General features: G+C 46.1%; 1 long non-coding RNA gene across 2 annotated transcripts in view; it reads left to right on the plus strand.

Moving 5' to 3' along the window:
- LOC125079311 (uncharacterized) overlaps nt 1-21,534 on the plus strand; it is a 53,085-nt gene that overhangs the window by 11,558 nt on the left and 19,993 nt on the right. For both annotated transcript variants that reach the window (XR_007121085.1, XR_007121084.1), the window contains exon 3: nt 14,131-14,257. This is a non-coding gene — a long non-coding RNA (uncharacterized LOC125079311). The remainder of the gene's footprint in view (nt 1-14,130; nt 14,258-21,534) is intronic.

The following is a 21,534-nucleotide window of genomic DNA, read 5'->3' on the forward strand; positions in this document are numbered from 1 at the left end:
CTGATAACTGGGGGCTCTGCCACACATAGATACCCCCAATCTTTCTGTGACCCCATGGGACTTGAGACGACACTGTCTCTGTGAGCGCTCCCCCTCCCCTGCCTTAGCCTCTGCAACGATGTCCCTTAGTGGAGCAGACTTCTAAAAGTTCTGGTTTTGTGCTCTACTGCTCTACCGCTTGCTGGGAGCCAGTCCTTCCCCTGTGCTATCTTTCTGTCGCTTTGGATTCATTTCTCTGCACATCCTACCTTCCAGAAAGTGGTCGATTTTCTGTTCCTAGAATTGCTGCTCTTCTTTTCTTCTATCTCTTGTTGAGTTTGTAGGTGTTTGGAATGGTTTGATATCTATCTAGCTGAACTCCTGGGATCTGATGTCATTTCAGTCTGCTACTACACTATCTTCCCTCTCTTAGGTGTGTGTGGTTTTTGTTTTTGTTTCATTTGAGAGAGAAACTCTCTCTGAGAGAGAGAATTCTCTCTTAGAGAGAGAATCCCAAGCTGACACCCCTCTGAGTGCAGAGCTCTATCCCATGCTCTGAGCTGAAACCAAGATCAGATGCTTAACCACCTGACCCACCCAGATATCCCTTTTGAGGTACTTCTGAGACTCTACTAAGTGACCGAGACATCCAATTTGAAGTAATGTGTGAATAGACACAGTGGTCCAGGGGTCACTCTTTTCAGTACCAGCTACTTCAGAAGTGATGATCTTTAGGTTCATTTAGGAGGGGACTTTGTGAAGTCTAGACACATTTATGCTACAGAAGCAATGTGCTAAGTGGTAGTTGAGTTTTGGGGTAACCAGCAAAAATGCTTGTGAGGCCAGCTGTGCTTCAGCTGGGAAAATAACAGCTTCCATAATTCTCGGTCTCTCTCATAATTTTGTTTTGCTTGTTCGAATTTCACTTCCGTTTCTATTTCAGGATTTCAGTTCATCTCCACTGGCCATAATGACAGTTCTGGTGACAGAAAATATTCTTAGATACCAGAGAGGGGCTGGCTCACAGTACTTCTGTGGAGGCAGGAGCATGTACACATTGTCAGAACATGTGGATATATCACTGTACGTGGCAGGATGGGCTGTCCAAGTGTGGTTAAGGATCTTTGGTCATGGGATGGATGGGGGAATTATTCTGGATTATCTTGGTGTGCCCAGCTTAGTTATAGCAGTCTTTATAAGTAATGGAGTGGGGAGGAGAGTGTCAGAGGGATTGCGTGCGAGCAGATGGCCATCCACTACTGACCTTGAAGAGGAAAAGGGAACCAGGAGCTGAGGAACCCTTGAGAATCTAGAAAAGCAAGGAATTGGATTTTAACCCAGTGACTGTGGTTTTGGAATTCTGAACTCCAGAACCCTAAGAGGATAAATTTGGGTTGTCTTAAACCATCACCTTTGTGTTGTTAGAGCAGCCTTAGGAAACTAATTCACCTCCCGTATCTACATAACAGAAGTGAGCTTTACTAGAGCAATGGCTGGGAGATGCTTTTGATTTGTCCCGGAAAATTTCCATTTAACAACTCTTCCCTCACCCACTACAGCTTCTGTACTGTCTAGTGAGCAGAAGAACTCCACCATCATATTGAAAATGTACAAAATAACTATAGAAAGGAGAATCAGCCATCATTAAAACACCATAACACCATCAATGAAAGTAAAAATTCTACAAATAATTAGAGCAATCAAAAACCACAGCCAAGTCAGACCAACACATAAGATTCAATAATTACAACTTCTCCTCTAGGAAGTTGGGGGTTCCAGTGAGGAGCCTTTGCCCACACACACAGAGGAAGTGTGCAGTGTGGTGAAGTCAGCCGCCCATGACCTCATGATGTGCTCATTTTGGTTTATGAACTTCCAATTTTATTAACCCTTAATAACTCACTATGTAGGTGACTCAGAACTAGCCCTTGTCCATACAAAAAAGTAGAGCCTTTGAGCCACTAAGAACTGAGAAACAGCCCTGGGTTTGGGAATGCTTCTAAGACCAACAGTAAGAGACCAAGGTTTGAGAAATGGCTCACAGTCATTCTTCCTGCAAGTTTCATTTAATGAATTGGAGAGGGCATGTCCGTCCTGTGCGGAAGATGGACAGCTCTAGAGAGGGTTGAGGGGAGGTGAAAGAAAAGAATTTCCAAGTTTGGTTCCTGAGAGATGACCCCATTCATGACATAGATCACTGTACACTGGTTGTTTTTCTTGCAGCACCTTCATTTGAACTTTGTTTTGCATTCATCCATACATGTTTCAAAATGTGTTTCTGGAAGATAAGGAGTACTTATTATTACACCTCACACAAGTAACGAGTTTTGCCATCTAATCTAGGCATCGCAGTTAACCCACCAGGTAAAAATAACGTGGTTGTCATGTTATCTTTTTGAAAAATTCTGTAGAAAACGGATACCTGATGTTCCAAATGTTAACATGGGAGCCACCAAATCCCAGGAGTGGAAGGTCCCTGTAGAGATGGAGATCAAATCCTTGAATGTTTCTGTGTCCCAGCATCACAAAGAATTTCTTGTCTTCCCAGTTTCTTTAGTTTATTCTTATCACGGGATTTCAAGCCTCTTCATGCCTTGGTCCTTTGGGATACTCTCATGATCTCTTTCAAATTGTGACATGCAGTATTCTAGATAGGAAATGAGGTGTCCCCAGTAGCACCGTAACCAAATCATCTGCTGTTTTTCTCTTTCAATTGCCACATTTATTCCACAAAAATGTACTGGGGATTGACCATGTGAACAAACAAACAAAAATCTCTGTCCTCGTGGAGATCCACCCCCCCACCAACCTGTGTCACTGACTTAGAAACGTCTAAGTCCTGAATTTGCTTTGAACTTATTTAAAATTGACTCAGCCCGGTTCCTGTCAGTTTCATGCCCCAGTAAGTGGCTGATTGTCAGCGAGGTGCTTGTGTCTGTTCCACGTAGATGTTTTGAAAGTTTCCTTAGCTTACCATGTGTAAGAGCTGCTGTTCTGTCACAGTAAAAAGATCTCTAAATGAAAACATTTTTATCCACTTTTTACATTTTATGCTTTTTTTTGGTCATTCAACTCGCAATTTTTTTCGATTTCCTTTTTTTCCTTGTAAACAATAATATCAAATACAAATGAACAGAAGTTTGGTAAGGTTTCTTAGAAAACAAAGCAACAACAAAAACCCAAAAGACACAACCTCAGCACTGGGAGAGTAAGGAAAAGAAGAAATGATACGCAAATGCCAGAACCTCGCAATAGCTTTGTATCCCCTTGCCAAAGTGACAGCCACACACCATGGAGGACGGCTATTAAGAAGCAAAGCTCCCAGCTCTCTCCATGTTGGCCGCTTGATTACCTTTGTTTCCATTCATGCATGTGGACTGTGTACATTTATTTTAAATTATGCCATAAAGAAAGCCAAACATGATTTTTGTTTTGTGCAGAAAACAAAATGGTTTTTGCAGCCTCAGTGACTAACGTAATAACTGTTATTTCAAGACACTTTTCAAAAGCACAGGGCCCCACTTTTGCAGGGAGGCAAGGTCACCAAAGGTCGTTTGCTTCAGCATAAAAGAATCCACAGGGAGTTCCTTCCCACTAAGGAGAGACAGGCCCCACTGAACATTCTTTCGCGGCTGGTTGTGTTTCCCCAAATCTGATCAGTCTTTCTGGTTTTCGTTCTTCGGTGTTTTCTCAAAACCGTCTCATTCCATCTCCTTTGTGTTCTGATTCTCCATCTCTTTTGCCTGGAGAGAGGCAGGACCCCCAAATAATCCCGGCCTCGGCTCCGCCCGTTTGTGCACCGCTTCACAGCTCTCGTTGTGCAGCGGACGCCCGTCCTGTGACTCTTCCTCGAGCGCCTCCACCCGCGTCCTGCCACGCCGGCAGCTCCTGTGTCGCTTTTGAGCCTTTGCAGGGGACTTCATTGTGTTTTCTTATCCAGCTGAGTTCTTTATCCCTGCCTAGACCGTTGAGCTGGGAGTTTATACCTGTGAGGATTTTTGTCCATTTGTGTCACTTGCCTAGTGGAAAGGGGGGCGGGTCACATGGTGTCAGGCTGCGCTGCCTTGGAGCGGGAGGGGTCCCGGGTCTTTGGCAGGAAGGCGGATTAGGGTATCTTAGACGAGCCGGTGAGAAGAGTAGACAGGAGAGTCGAGTCCGCCTGCCCAGAAGGACGAGCTCCAGCTCAGGGACAGGTGTCAGGAGAGGTGTCACCAGGTGGGGTGGGGACGTGCCGGTGATGAGCTGAACGCTGTCAGGATTGCAGCAACACGACGCTGTGTGTTCAGAGCGGGTTTGGGCCCACTGTCGAAGCACAGTTAAGTCCGCCTGCTCAGGAGAAGGACCGGACACCCTCCGTGCTGCGTGAGATGTCGCGGACGGCGTAGCACAGACGGCCGCCTGCAGGTCGGAGTCGCGCCCCTGCCGGTTCCTTCTGTGCTTCTGCAGAGCTGTCGGGTGTGCTGGGGTCACCGCTGCGGACAGACTCCGATCTGAGGGGCCGGAAAATGGGGTTTTCCAAACACCCCGCAGCAGTACCTCCCGCCCGCACCCTTCCCGTGTGTGACCTCGCCGCAGCGCCGCTCAGAGAGGGAGTCCGAGTCTCCTCCGTGACTCTGGGCACGTCCGAGGCTGCCTTGATGGAAGCCAAACCCGAAACCGGCAGCGGCAGCAAGGAAACCAGCTGCGACGGGGCCGGGCCCGCTGTGGCCCGGGGCCTCGCGTTCTGCTCGGTGGGGCAGCGTCCGGCCGCCACAGCCCAGCGCGGCGGAGCCCGGGTGTGGGGAGACCCCCGGAGGCCGCGGGGCCCCGCAGACACGCCCGCAGGTGCGCAGCCGCACACGGGCCGGTGAGGAGCCCAGGAGCCCTGCTGAACCCGCACACCCTGCGCGGCGCGTGCTCCGTGGGTCACAGACGCCCAGAGGCAATCCTTCTGGAATCCACGGGATGCGGGAGGCAGACGCAGCGGTGGCGGTGACCGCGGAGCATGGGGTGCATGTCACATGGCCGCAGGGGACGGAGCCAGGCTCCCCGGCCGTAGCTGCCACCCCTGCCTCTGCAAGGGCCTCCTTCCGCCCCGCGTGGGCGGGCGCTGGTCCTTGCCCGCCTGCCTGCCCCGAGTGTCGGCCTTGTGCTGGCCTGAGTGCAGGAGGGCAAGGATGGGGGGGTGGTGGCCGGTCGGGAAGGCCGTGACGTCACTGCCCCTGGAAGGACGGCGGCCGTGGCCGGAATCCGACTGTGGGTGCCCCTCCCGTGGAGAGGGCTCTTTGCCACGGAAGCTCGCCCGGGGCTTCGAGATGGGTCAGGGGCCGCGCCTGCAGCCTCGGTGGTCGCTTCCAGTTTGGGTGGGATATCTTGTCGGAAACAGAAATTACCCCATTGTGTTATCTTTTTTTTTTTTTTTTTAAGATTTTATTTATTTATTTGACAGAGAGAGATCACAAGTAGGCAGAGAGGCAGGCAGAGAGAGAGGGGGAAGCAGGCTCCCCGCTGAGCTGAGAGCCCGATGTGGGGCTCGATCCCAGGACCCTGGGATCATGACCTGAGCCGAAGGCAGAGGCTTTAACCCACTGAGCCACCCAGGTGCCCCACCCCATTGTGTTATCTTAAAAAATCTTTTAAGCAATGACTAGCATTCTTCCTTCCAAATATAGTTTATATTTCAGCCCCATGTGATTGGAAAGCATCCCTACTTTTTTTTTTTTTCAGCAACAAAATGATTTTCCAATCATGTGAACAAATCAAAAACCCTTAAAGGGATCCTATGGCTCATTGTTTCTTGAAGAAGGTAATTTGAAAGAGGAAATAAAAATCAATTGTGCTTCTCTAAATAATAGAAAAGCAAAGGAGAAATTAAAAAAGCAGTAAACTTGTATTGGCTCTTTGTTTTTTATTTTTTTTTTAAGATTTTATTTATTTATTTGACAGAGAGAGATCACAAGTAGACAGAGGCAGGCGGAGAGGGAGAGAGGGAAGCAGGCTCCTTGCAGAGCAAAGAGCCCGACGCGGGACTCGATCCCAGGACCCTGAGATCATGACCTGAGCCGAAGGCAGTGGCTTAACCCACTGAGCCACCCAGGCGCCCCTGGCTCTTTGTTTTTATCTCTGTAGAGCAAGCATATTTTTTATTTACGGTCAGCTGGGAGACTCCTGATCTGCAGAATTGATCAGTGATGTAGCTCAATCATTCCCAAGCTTTGAGGCATTCCCCGTAATGAAGGAAAGGCTCACTTTTCCATAGTAATTCTCACAGATGATAACCTTATAATGTTGAACTGCAGCTGAATTTGTTCCACTAATAAGATAGAAAACATGCACCAAATAAAATTTCCAAACTGGGACTTCCCAGCACCCTCCCGATACTGAGCATTCCTATCAGTTCAGTAATCTGGTTGATCAAGCTTTTCTGAGAGAGGCAATGTGGTTTCAAGAAAACAGTCGTGGGTTCCGTCGTGAACTTGTCTCACCAGCTGTGTGTGTCTGGGCAAGGTGTGCCACCGTCTCGGCCTTGCTCACACGTCTCTTCCCTCCTGCCAGGGAGCTGGGGCATCTGTGTGACTGGGGGGGGGGGTTAATGGGATGTGCACATGGGCACCCGGCATGGTGCTCTCTGGTTCGTGGCTTTCCCCGCGTGTGTTGCTGTGATGTCCCTGTCAGAAGCTGGGTTAGCTGTGTTGCTGCTGTTGTCACTGACATCATCCTTGCTGCCGGTCTTTTTCTCTATTTCTTTTTTGAAGATTCTGTTTATTTATTTGAGAGAGAGCATGAGCAGGGGGGAAGTTGAGGGGAGGGGTCGAGGGAGAGGGAGAAGTAGAATGCCCATGGAGCAGGGAGCCCAATGCGGGGCTCCATCGTGGGACCCCAGGATCATGACCTGAGCCAAAGGCAGACGCTTCACTGACTGAGCCGCCCAGGAGCCCTGCTGTTGGCATTCTTACTCACACTGCTTGTTACTGCTGCTGGTGGGTGGGGCCACTGTTTCACCAGAGGCTCCTGCAAGGGGCAACCTGTATTGTCATTTTTCTTGGGTCCCCTTCTTCTAGATAAGCTTTCCTTGGGCTTGGCTAATGGAGACTTGACCCGCGCCAGTCCACCCCATACCTGCGCACAGCCGCTCAGGGGCCAGAAGAGCTCACAGAGGCCAGGCGGCCGTCGGTCCTCCTCCCACGTCCCCGGACCCCCTGCAAGCACACACCACACTTCCTGGAGACCCTTGATTCTTGTGTCTCTTATTTGACAGCCCCAGACTGTGTAGCTGTGCACGAACAGGAATCCTCATGACCTGCCCTTCCTTACGATGAACCTCCCAGTGAGTACAACCTCCCTCCCAAGCCTAGGGACCCTGCATCTAAAGATTCCAGGTTGCCTGTAGATGGTTTTCTCGTTTAGCACCTGCGAGTCTGTGACTGTGAAGTCCCCTCCTGTGTGGACTCCCAGGTCACCTCTGGGGCCAAGCTTGCCTTGAGGGTAGCACACAGCTGTGTGGACCCAGCCCAGCTATAAGATGGCTCTTCGATTTATCTTTCTAACGTGGTTAAAAAGGAATGAGGACAGAAAGGGGAAGGAAGAAAACAGTGCCCTGAATTTTATTCCCTTTAAGAAAAAATGTTTCAGCAAGTAGGCCATGTATATTTGCATCTTTAAAAAATTAAATCAATACAGTAATCAAACAAAAATCCATTAAGCTATGAGGTAGCAGAGCTACAAATCTATGCTGTTTTTGATGAATGCATTTAGTCAAGGGATAAAATGTTCAGAGGAAAGGCTAAACGAGTCCTTGGCTTTAAATAGATTTGCCCTTGCAAATGCCATTTGTATATACAGCCTTTACTGCTGAAAGACATGATGGTCAAGAATATAGTTCACTTTGCCACAAGATATCAGAACACTAACTGCCCTTTTGGAGAATGCTGAAGTGTTATCACTAAATGGTTACTGAACAGCCATGAGACAGCCTGTGCTCTCTTTGGTACTTTGGAACCACTGTAATTTTTATTTTATTTTATTTTATTTGTCACTGTACAGTACATCATTAATTTTTGATGTACTGTTCCATGATTCATTGTTTGCTTATAACACCCAGTGCTCCATGGAATCCGTGCCCTCCTTAATACCCACCACCAGGCTCACCCAACCCCCCCCACCCCTCCCCTCCAAAACCCTCAGTTTGTTTCTCAGAGTCCACAGTCTCTCATGGTTGGTCTCCCCTTCTGATTCCACCCCCCTTCATTTTTCCTTTCCTTCTCCTAATGTCCTCAGTGCTATTCCTTATGTTCCACAAATAAGTGAAATCATATAATAATTGACTTTCTCTGCTTGACTTATTTCACTCAGCATAATCTCCTCCAGACCCAACCATGTTGATGTAAAAGTTGCATATTCATCCTTTCTGTTGGCTGAATAATATTCCATTGTGTATATGGACCACATCTTTATCCCTTCGTCTGTTGAATGGTATGTTGGCTCCTTCCACAGTTTGGCTATTGTGACCACTGCTGCTATGAACATTGGGTGCATATGACACTTCCTTTAACTACATCTGTACCTTTGGGGTAAATACCCAGTAGTGCAATTGCTGGGTCATAGGGTAGCTCTATTTTTAACTTTTTGAGGAACTTCCATGCTGTTTTCCAAAGTGGCTGCACCAGTTTGCATTCCCACCAACAGTGTAAGAGGGTTCCCCTTTCTCCACATCCTCTCCAATGTTTGTTGTTTCTTGCCTTGTCGATTTTGGCCATTCTGACTGGTGTAAGGTGGTATCTCTATGTGGTTTTGGTTTGAATTTCCTTGATGGCTAATGATGTTAAGCACTTTTTCATGTGTTTGTTAGCCATTTGTATGTCTTCTTTGGAGAAGTGTCTGCTCATGTCTTCTCATTTTTTGACTTGATTATCTGTTTTTGGGGTGTTGAGTTTGAGAAGTTCTTTATAGATCTGGCAATCAGCCTTTGTCTTTAGTGTTATTTGCAAATATCTTCTCCCATTTCCTGGGTTGCCTCTTTGTTTTGTTGACATTTCTTTTGTTGTGCAGAAGCTTTTTATCTTGATGAAGTCCTAAAAGTTCATTTTCACGTTTGTTTCCCTTGCCTTTGGAGATGTATCTTGAAAGAAGTTGCTGTGGCTAATGTTGAAGAGGTTACTGTCTATGTTCTCCTCTAGAATTTTGTTTTTCTTCTTCTCAACATAGCACATACCCTCCCCAATGTCCATTACCCAGCTACCCCATTCCTCTCACCCTTCTCCCCTCCAGCAACCCTCAGTTTGTTTCCCGAGATTAAGAATCTCTTATGGTTTGTCTCCCTCTCTGGTTTCATTTTGTTTCATTTTTCCCTCCCTTCTCCTATAGTCCTCTGTCTTGTTTCTCAAATTCCTCATATCAGTGAGGTCATATGATAATTATCTTTCTCTTATTTCACTTAGCATAATACCCTCTAGTTCCATCCATGTCATTGCAAATGGCAAGATTTCATTTTTGATGGCTGCATAGTATTCCATTTGTGTGTGTGTGTGTGTGTGTGTGTGTGTGTGTGTATACCACATTTTCTTTTTCTTTATCTATTCATCTGTTGATGGACATATAGGCTCTTTCCATGGTTTGGCTATTTTGGACATTGCTGCTATAAACATTCAGGTCTATGTGCCCCTTCAGATCACTACATTTGTATCTTTAAGGTAAATACCCAGTAATGCAATTGCTGGGTCGTAGGGTAGCTCTATTTTCAACTTTTTGAGAAACCTCCATACTGTTTTCCAGAGTAGCTGTACCAGCTTGCACTCCCACCAACAGTGTAGGAGGGTTCCCCTTTCTCCACATCCTCTCCAACACCTGTCGTTTCCTGACTTGTTAATTTTAGCCATTCTGACTGGTGTGAGGTGGTATCTCACTGTGGTTTTGATTTGTATTTCCCTGGCGGAGCACTTTTTCATGTGTCTGTTGGCCATTTGGATGTCTTCTTTGCAGAAATGTCTGTTCATGTCTTCTGCCCATTTCTTGACCTTAGCCGCAGCAACTTCTTCCTAGACACATCGCCAAAGGCAAGGGAAGCAAGGGCAAAAATGAACTATTGGGACTTCATCAAGATAAAAAGCTTTTGCACAGCAAAGGAAAAGTCAACAAAACCAAGAGACAACTGACAGAATAGGAGAAGATATTTCCAAATGACATATAAGATAAAGGGCTAGTATCTAAAGCCTATAAAGAACTTATCAAACTCAACACCCAAAGAACAAGTAACTCCTTCAGGATTTTGATCGATTCCTGTCTCACACTGAGGTCATTCATTCATTTAGAGTTTATCTTTGTGTATGGTATAACACAAGGGTCGAGTTTCATTCTTCTATACATAGCTGTCCAATTTTCCCAGCACCATTTATTGAAAGAGACTATCTTTTTTCCACTGGTATTTTTCCTGCTTTGTTGAAGATTATTTGACCGTAGAATTGAGGGTCCGTATCTGGGCTCTCTATTCTGTTCCACTGTCTATGTGTCTGTTTTTGTGCCAGTACCATGCTGTCTTGGTGATCACAGCTTTGTAATATAGCTTGAAATCAGGCAATGTGATGTCCCAGTTTTGTTTTTCTTTTTCAACATTTCCTTGGCAATTCGGGGTCTTTTTGCTTCCATACAAATTTTAGGATTGTTTGTTCCAGCATTTTGAAAAATGCCATTGGTATTTTGATTAGGATGAGGTTAAAAGTATATAGATTACCCTGGGCAGCATAGTCATTTTAACGATTTTTAAAAAAATATTTTATTTATTTATTTGACAGAGAGAGATCACAAGTAGACAGAGAGGCAGGCAGAGAGAGACAGGGAAGCAGGGTCCCCGCTGAGCAGAGAGCCAAATGCAGGACTTGATCCCAGGACCCTGAGATCATGACCTGAGCTGAAGGCAGAGGCTTAACCCACTGAGTCACCCAGGTGTCCCTACGATGTTTTTTTTTTTTTTTCTGATCCATGAACATGGAATGTTTTTCCATCCTTTTGTGTCTTCTTCAGTGAACTACTATGATTTTAATTAGAGCAGTTCTTGTCCTTAGAAAGTTTTGAATGGAATACATATCAGGTATAACACAAATATATTGATTTATTTAATGTTAAGTATATAATTTATTGGATCATTGAGCAAAGCTACATTTAAAAAACTGTGTTACTTCATACTCTTCTTCTTATCTTTAAATCTGCACCCTGAGTTTAAAAGCCAGAGAATTGTATTTGAAAATAAATATACAACTTAAAGTTCAAAATTAGGGGTCCCTGAGTGGCTCAGTCAGTTAAATGTTCAACTCTTGACTTCAGCTCAGGTCGTAATCTTGAGGGTCATGAGATCGAGCCCTGCATTAGGCTCTATGTTGAGCATGGAGTCCGCTCTCCCTCTCCCTCACCCTCCACTCCTCCCAGCCTCTCTCTTTCTCCTTCAAATAAATAAATAAATAAATAAATAAAATAAAACTTAAAAAAAATAAATTTCAAAATTAGAGTTTCAACAATAAACCCTTCTGTGGTACTGTTCCAGACCTGACATTACTGGGAAGATTCTGCATATGTTAAACACACTGAATTCTCACAGTGACCATGTGGTGAGGACACAACTATTCTTCCCATTTTCCAGAGATAGAAACAGAGTCACTGAGGTAGTAAATAGCTTCGTGACAGAGTCTCGCTCCATATACCAAATTCCTAGTGATGGGAATTAAGGGTGGAGGAGGATTGACGTATTCAAATAAAAATAATTTCACATTGTAAAACTGATATGTAAACCTCTCAAATTGTCACAAATATGACTAAAGTACAATTAAAGGATAACTGAAAGTATAAGACAAACACCAGTTTTTAAAAAAATAACTTTTGGAAATAAAATTCTTATTATAGGTGTTTTCCTCATGAAGTACCTACTTTAACCCATTATGGACTAATGCATTAACAGACTCTCTGTAGCAGATTTCTTTAGACATGGGACATAGGTCAGAAAAAGAAAGCTAATGGAGGGGAAAAGGGTAATTAATGTGACCTGACAATTTGACCTGGAAATGGTCATAGGAAAGAGATGATTTAACTTCATTCATGATTTCACCACCTGGAGTAGTTACTCTTGATTATCCAACTGTTCTAATGTATTTAAATTTGTTTTGGCATCATTCTGGTATTGGTACAGATAAAATATGCAGGGTTCAAATACCTCATTTCATTATTTGGCTTTTTTTTAAAGATTTTATTTATTTGTTTGATAGAGATCACAAGTAGTCAGAGAGGCAGGCAGAGAGAGAGGAGGAAGCAGGCTCCCCGTGGAGCAGAGAGCCTGTTGCGGGGCTCTATCCCAGGACCCTAGGGTCATGACCTGAGCCGGAGGCAGAGGCTTTGCCCCACTGAGCCACCCAGGCGCCCCCTTTTTTTTTTTTTTTTAAACTCATCTCTCCTCCCAGGGGCTTGAACTCAACGACCCTGAGATCAAGAATCTCATGCTTTACTAACTGAACCTGCCGGTGTCCCTTGACAAGTATTTGTTAAGCACCTATCATGTACCCAGTAGTAGATACTTAAGATCCCTGCCTTGGGCGCCTGGGTGGCTCAGTGGGTTAAGCCTCTGCCTTCAGCTCGGGTCATGATATCAGCGTCCTCGGATCGAGCCCCACATCGGGCTCTCTGCTTGGCAGGGAGCCTGCTTCCTCCTCTCTCTCTGTCTGCCTCTCTGCCTACTTGTGATCTCTCTCTCTGTGTCAAATAAATAAATAAAATCTTTAAAAAAAAATCCCTGCCTTAATGTAACTTAAGCAGAAGAAAACATAAAATATAACTATACACTGTGTAATAATACACTGTACATGATATATACTATATATGTATGTATATAATATATGTATTTATATGTGCATAATCTGTGTATATTATATATATAATACAGTATATTAGAAGATGAGCAGTGGATAAAGGGAAGAACAGAGTGTCAGGGTTGGAGGCTCTGGGGACTGGGGTGGTGGCAGGTTTAGCGTGCTCGGGTAAGGTCAGCGTCGTTCACAAACGACATTTGTGCTGAGCTTTGAGGAGGGAGGGGGGAGCTGGGAGAGAGCCTTCCCGCAAAGGAAGCCCTCAGCATGGAAGCCCTGAGAAGGGGCCTCCTGTGCTGAGTGAGTGGAGGGGAGAATGTAGTAGGAGAGGAGGTCGGTAGGAGACAGTGGGTCTGCTGCACAGGCTTTGGTTTTCTTAGAGAAACTCGGAACCATCTGAAGGTTCTGGGCAGAAGAATGAAATGACCTGATCCACAGAGATCCAACAGGACCACTGTAGGGCTCTGAGTGGAAGTAGGGAGACTAGTCAGGAGGCTACTAGAATACTCTGCATAAGAGATGGCAATGGCCCAGGTCGGGGCAGAGGAGGAGGTGGTGATTCCGGTGGTTTTCTGAAGGTAGAGCTTATGGGAATTCCTGACGCATGGGACATAAGGTTGAGCAAGGCGAATTGAAGATGTCTGCAAAACCAACGTGAGGAAATGGAAGGACAATGTCTGGGTTGTAAGAAAGTGTAGTAGGAGTTGAGCGTTGGAAACCTTAGTTTTTTTGACGTCTGTTAGAAGTGACAGGAGATAATATGCAGGAATTTTGATGTAGGAACTTCAGAAGAGGTATGGATTAGAAGTATACGTTTGGAAGCCCTTGGCAAATGGATGGTCCTGACCCTGGATGAGATCACCCAGGGAGATGGTGTGGAGGGAGCAGATAGTCTCGAGCTGGTCCCCGGGGCACCCTCACTTCAGAAGATCCGAGACAAGGGAGGGAGCATGCATAGCAGACTGAGCTGGAGTGAGGCCACAGGAAAGCCAGAAGAGGGTGAGGTTCTAGAAGCCCCACAAGGAAAGTAAGAAGTGGCTGACAGGTCAGGCAGGAAAAGTATCTGGAGGCCACTGGTGCTCTTGACAGAAGCAGCTGTGGTGAAGTCATTGGCAGAAGCCTGAGCGAAGAAAGATAAGAAATGGACACATGCAGAGAAGTGGGGCAGTTGCTGGAAGGCATGTGGTGTCCCCATGTCTGTGTGCTGGTAGGGGTGATCCGTGGAGCTGGGAGATGGAAGGAGGAAGGATTGCCGAGGTGAAAGGAGGTGTAATCTCACAAGAACACGGCATCTACCACAGCCCCTCTCCTCTGTGGTTCGCTTTCCCAGGTACTGTGGTGGCCCGTGGCCAGAACCTGATGACCTTCCTCCTGATGAACTGACACTACCTCAGTGCCCACCCCGCGCATCTTGCCACGCAGGAGTTCTCCCATCTCCCAAGATCCCAGGAAGAACAGTGAGTCCAGTATAATGATATATTGAGAGAGAGACACACCATATTCTTTCATTACAGTGTATTGTTGTAGTTCTATTCTGTCACTAGTTATTCTTGTTAATCTCTTACTGTGCCTTCTTTATAAATGAAATTATATGTAGGGAAAAACACGATATACTAGGATTTGGTTTCAGGCCTCCCCTGGGGCTCTGGGAGTGTAGCGTTGGTGGATAGAGACAGAGGGATGCTGGTAGTGGGTAGGTGTGGTTGGTGGTGGGAATTTAGAGATGTTCTCATCAGACCACTTGTGCTGAGTTTTGATTTTGCCAAGCGTGACAGAGCAAGACAGGGGCAAAGGATTGGAGCATGTGATCCTGGGAGCCATCCGAAATCTGACAGTGGGACACAAGCAGTCTTTACTTCACCACGTAGTTTTACCTCACAGTTGGACGGAAAGGGGTTACAGAAGCAGAGCTTGGAGGGAACGTGGCTGCCACGCAGAGAGCAACACAAATGCAAGGCAGCAGGGGAGGAGAGGCGAGGCCGGGAGGGGCACGTGTGCGGTGAGAGAACACACGGTTGAGTCAGCTGTGGAGGTTGAGTGTTAAAAGTGGCGTCAGATCAATTCTCCCTCTCTGCTGCTGTAGCCTCTGTGGGATTTCTTGCTTCAGAGTTGATTTTCCGTCCTTGAATCTGTTATTTTGTGAAGGGCTTCGGCCAGCAGAATGCAGAAGTGGCGTCTGGGGTGTCCGAGGCCAGGTCTTGAGGCCTCGATGCTCTGCTGTGCCGGGGAGTCAGCCCCCTGGGGGAGAGGCCCTAGACACGGCCCTACACTAGCCAGTGCGGTAGACGCTAGCCACACGGGACTCCTCAGTCCTTGCCATGGGGCTGGTAGCTGAGAAACGGGCACTTTTGCTTCCAGCCATTTTCATCAGTATTATTTTCAGTGTAAATAGCCACGTGTGGCTGGCGCTTCCTGTGGTGGACTGCGCAGTCCTAGCGGAAACAGACACAGCGGCCACGTGAACCGGAATGGAGCATCCCACGGACAGCCAGCACCCTGGTGCCATGTGGGAGGCCCCCAGCCCGGGTGAACCCCTCCAGCCACCAGCGTGTGGAGCGGAGCCAAGGGGTCCCGCCTAACCCTGCAGCGGCAGGAGCAAGAAGGCTGTCTTCAGCCACTAAATTTTAGGTAGCTTGTCATGGGGACCTGGCCAGTAGGTGACTGGTGAAGACGTGGTGGCGAGAAGGGCCTGCCATCTAGCAAGGCCTGCCACACCTCCCTGCCTCGTGCCTTCCCCCTCACATGACAGTAACCGTTACTCCACAGAAGTCTTGACTGCACAGGCCCAGTGGAAGAAATGAAGGTGCTGGAAGTAGAACGGGTGAGGAGAAACCTTCTCACTTATTATGGACTAGGGTCTCCTGCTCAGAAAACCCCAGTGGCCCATGGAGGAACAAGGCAGAACCAGGATGTCTGGGCCCCGCTGCTGCATTTGAGGGCCTCTTCCTGGGAGTCCTGCTCCCTCCTCCTCCCCACAGGACACCTTCCTGTTCTGTTTTGTTTTGTTTTCCCTCAAAGTCCTGGCCTTGGTTTTCAGTGTAGCCCACTTAAGGCCAGTGGGGGCGGCTGGAGAGCTGGACAGAGCCAGGATTGTTTACAGCTGTTGGCCTGACTCCTCTGGCCTGACTCCTCTGAGAAGCACTGGTTTCTACTCCCAGCTCCAACTCCCTTGTTGCTGAGGTGCTGGCTCCGCATCCTATGGGTTCCCCGGTGCCCTTGGTCACAGGGAATTGATGCTTCTTGTCTCTGCTCTCCTTTACTGCCCCGATGCTGCATAAACGACATCTGCAGGGTCAAGGCAGGCCCGTGAATTATTAATGAAAGGGATCATTATACCTGAGTAGAATTTTTCCCTCCTGACCATCGTCATGCTTCCTTTCCAAATGTCCATCGGCTGACCTCCGCACCCTTTCTCAAGTCTGTGCTATTTTGGTGAGGATGTGTACTTGGGGAACAAATGAGAAATGGTACTCTCCCTCAACTGGCCAGGGGGAAAATGTTAAAGCTGTCCCCTGCACACTCTGTGACACATTGTGTAGGGCTGGATGTGGACTCCAGGGGAGGGGATTATTGAGAAGACTTTGTTCATTCCAAAATTTACACATTTTTCTGCATTACATTTTGTGCAAATAAAATATTCACTATATCTGAGAGTCCTTGTAGACTCCTAAGAGCCCTCACCCATTTTGGGGCTGTTCTAGGGTTCTGGGATCTTGGCTTGTCTCTGACCCTCTGCTCATGTGTATGCAGGAAAGTGGGCTTCATTCTTCATCTGGCATCAGCCACAGGAGCTGAGCTTGACCTTGAGAGCTATGGGTCAGGGAGCATAAGGGAATTCTCATCTGTGCAGGGCAGATGTGGAAGTCAAGGCAGAGTGGGGGAGGGATAAGGGAGAAGAGGAGAGAGAAAACCAAAAATGGGGCCAAAACCCCATCCAGAAAAACACTTCTGATTTTCTTGCTGTTATACCTCCATGCTTTGTACGGTCATGACACACGTCAGTGGGACAAGAAGCGGCAGTTGAATGAACAGATGACTAGAGGAGAATCTTGTGGTTGAACCTAGGGAGGAATCGTTAGGGCCAAGTCCAAGCTCTCTTGGGCATTAGCCATGGTTTACTTTGTCCCTCCATTCCCTCTGCCAAGGTAGAAGTGGTACTTCTTAGACTTAAAATTTTATCTCTAACTGTAGGATTTAAGACTGGTAGCATGGTGAAGGGTTAGGGGAAGTTGGTCCTGCTGAAACAAAGCAAGAAAAAATAGCAGAGGAGACACGAGCATTTTACTGAACATTTCCCCCAGCAGGCACTGTGTCAAGTGTGTCACACCCGCTGTCTTGATTCTCACAACATTTTGTGGGAGCTACAACCAGTAGCCTGGTTTTACTGATGAAGAAGCTGGGGCACAGACTTTGAAGTAACTCTGTCAAGTTAACGCAGCTTTTAAACCACTATCGGTGGTCGACTGAGAGCCTGCCTGTCCGCCTGAGCCACAGGTTTCCCGACTGGCTTACTGTTAAGAAGTAAGAAGTATTTGCAGTGCTTATGGAAAATATGAGTTCCCAGGACCGAATCTAGGCTTATTGAATCAAAATAACCAATAGGGAGGTCCTGGATTCTGTATCTTTAACTGGCACTCTAGATGATGGCTTTTTTTTTTAAAGCAAGTTTGAGGTACACTACGGACACTATATGCTCCTGGTGGCTATCCCATTACTAAAATTACTGGTTAGAGCTTCCATATGTCGCTTATCCATGGAAGAACTTTCAATGCTTTGAACTGTTGAATAATTTTCTGCATAAAAATTCCTAGAAACATGAGTATAGCTTGTGATTGTTAAGAGGAACATGAACTCTGTATTAATGGAAGAATACTATGGTTACATTTTATTTCTTTAGGAATACTATTTGTAAAAGAAACAAAAAATTCACTGATTTGTTTAAAGTTTGTTTAAAAAAGATCTATAAATAGTTTGAATTCCAATTAATGTTTCATAACATAAAAGGGTGGTTAATCTCTAAAAGGAAAACATTAAGGCTAATTGGATTTTTAAATCTGAAAAGCCCACAGGGAAAGCCTTTTCTTGATTAAAAAATTTAGCTCATTTTACAGCATATATTTTGGTCAGGGTTAGGGAAGGATAATTAACTTCCCATGGAAGATTCACTAATTAACACTAGAGCCAAATCAGGCTACACAAACCTTGAACTCGGAAGAAATGCAAAAATATTTATCAGGTGCAGTGCAGTGGAATCTAACACTATAAATACTAGGATGATCTGTTTAATATTAATGCCTACATTCTATTTTAAGTCCCACAGATTTCTTAATTTTTTTCCTGGATATTATTAAGTTCACTATCTTGGGTCTAGTTTCATCAAGCTTTGTAGAAGTCTTTAAGATTGCAAAATTTAATAAGTGCAAACAAATTTTATCCTGGAAACATGGTTTGTTGTTGTTGTTTTTTTTTAAGATTTTATTTATTTATTTGAGAGAGAGAGACAAAGTGAGAGAGCACATAGGAGGGGAGAAGGTCAGAGGGAGAAGCAGACTCCCCATGGAGCTGGGAGCCCGATGCGGGACTCGACCCCGGGACTCTGGGATCATGACCTGAGCCGATGGCAGTCGCCTAACCAACTGAGCCACCCAGGCACCCATGGAAACATGGGTTTTATACAAGTATTTAAAAATACAGACTGCAGTTTTAATTAATTAAGCCTCATCAATTGATTGGTTTAGTGCCACATTGCCTAAAAAACAGCAATTTTTAGTTTCAAAAACTTCAAAACACTTTATAAACATTATTTTGACTCTATGGTCATCGTGAAAGTGGTATTAATTTTTAGGATTATTATTTTTCTCTGTAAAATATACATATAAGTCAATGAAAATCTGCTTATTGGTTAAATTGCTCCAAGCAGTTTTTGCTAGAACATACTGGGTACTTCATTCTGTAAATGCGTGAGGCCTCGTAGCAGAGTAGTGACTGACGCTGAGTGATTGGAAAGGGGATAAACTGCTAGTTTAAGTGTCCTTTGCAATTTATTTTCTGTAAGTATGGAGATTACATTTTGTCCCTGAGGGGCTTTTCTCTCTCTCTGTCTCTCTTTTTTATTATGGGGGGCAGGGAGGACAAATTCAGGTAGATTTAGAATTGGGGAAGGAACTTCAAATGGCCGTATGTCAAACAGATTGTTAACCATTTTGTTTCATGACCTAAGAACAAAGCTTCCCTTCTTTTCTCCTTCTTTATTCCTTTCCTTTCTGTTCCATTCCTTTCCTTTCCCTTTCTTCCTTCCTTCCTTCTTTCTTTTGTGTGTATGTGTGAGAGAGCGAGAGAGAGCAAGCAAGCAGGGGGCAAAGGGAGAGGGAGAGAGAGAATCTTAAGCAGACTCCACACTGAGCACAGAGCTTGACGTGGGGCTTGATCTCACAACCCCAAGATCGTCACCTGAGCTGAGACCAGGAGTCAGATGCTTAACCAACTGAGCCACCTAGACGCTCCTACCTTGATGTTTCTAATAAGCCTTTGAGAATCTTCTGTGTAGGGGATTAAAGAGAAGGAATGATTCCAGGTTTGAGGGACAAAGGGAACAGCAGAAGCTGGAGGCAGATGGGGAATTGGAGGCAAGAAGAGACTGTTTGGAGCAGTTAGTCTGGACCAGTGGTTAACGGGAGTACCAGAGAGCCTTAGAAATTTGGAGAAGGCAGCTGGCCTTATGCAGTCCTGTGGGATAGGGACGGACTTGGGTTTTCAACGGTTGGGTTTCCGAGGAGGAACTCTGTTTCACCTGGACAGTAGTGCAGAGAGGAACCTGGGAGCCAAGGTCAGTGTCATTAGTAAACCACAGCTCACCACATAGGAAGGCCAGAGACATGATGGGAAATGGGCCTATGCAGAAAGCGGAAACATGACAGGAATTGGAACTGAGACATTTGTCCAGTGTGAACACGTGAACAATCTTTCCATGGTCCGAGTCCATCCTCGGGCTCCCTTCCCAGCTCCCCCTGGCGTCTGGGCTTATGAGCTTAGGGAGGAGGCCTATTGCCCAGAAGCTGGCTGTTGCATGTGTGCCTCGATCCAGGGAGGCAGGGATGGCCAGGTCCGGGGCCGTGCACAGCCTGCTGCCGTCTGCTGCTGTCATTTGTGGCTCAGGGACCTTTGGTTTCCTCTTCCTTAGCTCTCAGAGCCTGGGGGGCGGGGGCTCACACACCTGTGACTCCTCTGAAGTCTGAGGGGTGTTGTGCTCTCTCAGATGGGGGTGTCCGCCTTGAAGTACATGCAGGGCCCGTTCTCAGAGCTAGAGGTCCCTTCGGAAACCCTCCCCCCAAACTCCCACCACCACACCCTGGAACCCTGAGTCTGATCCGAGCACTCAGGGCATCTGGGGAATGGAGGTGGCGAGAAAATGAGCAGCTCAGCACCCACCTGCGCCCACTGCTTTCCTTTCCAGTAATCACAGGTACACGCAGAATGTGTTCTTTTCTGAGATGCATTTTAATAAATTATTATTTTACAGAATTGAAATGTTCACTACATGGTAATATGGTTCACATGGACCTGCAGAAATTCTGATTTTGTTTCTTGAAGCATATTGCAAAAGCCCACATTCCACTAATAGGGAAATGAAGAAACTTGTTTGCATACGCAGGGTTCAGTAGCCAGAGCACTGGCTCCCCCCATGCCGAGGATGTCACTGAACAATTGGGCTCTAATGGGGGATGAAAGTGGGTTGCATGTGCGCTAAGGAACTTTGCAGTCATTGTCTTATATGTGATCACCTTTGAAAGGAAGCACAGAATTAGATATAAAATTCACTGAGAACAAACAGTCCCTAAGCACTAAAAAAGCAGGTGGATAAATGACTGGGCCTGTAATTCTACTTCCAGGAACCAACTGTGCATATATGGCGCAGCCGTCCATGTTTTCCAACAGGGCTCCGCGTCTCGCTCTCAACAAATGCTTCAGTGTTAGCTCTTCCAAACACTAACAAAAACTACAGCGGTGTAAATCCCCTAACTCAGGCTTCTCAGACTTTGACCATGAGACAGGTCTCAGAAATTACAAAAAGAACACACACATTCATAACTGAAGTCTGATGTGGCAGCCTTCTAAGAGGTCAGATCCTGAAGTAGATCAAAATGATTTCCTTTGTCCATGGAAATAAGTTGCAAAATGTACAGCTATAATGGACCTACTCAGTAACAATATAGTTGTAACAAATCTTCTTTGTTTCACATATTGGGTCAACAGAATAGCAGTTTACTGGATGTCTAATTATATGCAGGCACTGTGCTAATTGCTAGGTCTAGAAATATGAATACACTGTCCCTATTCCTAAGAGCTTCCAGTTAAATGAGGAAGACAGACACATAAAGAAATATTTGCAGCACAACGTGATACTCAGAGAACTGTACTGTTACGCCAGCCGCCTTGTTTCCCTTGGAACCAACAGCATCATTTGGTGAACTAGTTAGACAGCTGTGGTGGGGAATGTTGTCCAAGTCAGCGGGACGAGTAGAGCTGCCTGGCTCATAGCATTATTCAGCAGCGGCGTCGTTACAGGGAGAGGGCATGCTCTAGCCAGTTAGACCGACAGCACAGGTGAAGCTCAACACTTAGATCGCTCTTACCATAAGGCTAATCTTCATTGATTTGTAAGCAAATCATCCTCTCATTACCCACCAAGGATGTGACTGCTTTGGTTTCTATTTCTGTATACTTTTTGAGGTCT

The sequence above is a fragment of the Lutra lutra genome, chromosome 10, assembly GCF_902655055.1.
Source record: "Lutra lutra chromosome 10, mLutLut1.2, whole genome shotgun sequence".
In the NCBI taxonomy this organism is placed as follows: Eukaryota; Metazoa; Chordata; class Mammalia; order Carnivora; family Mustelidae; genus Lutra; species Lutra lutra.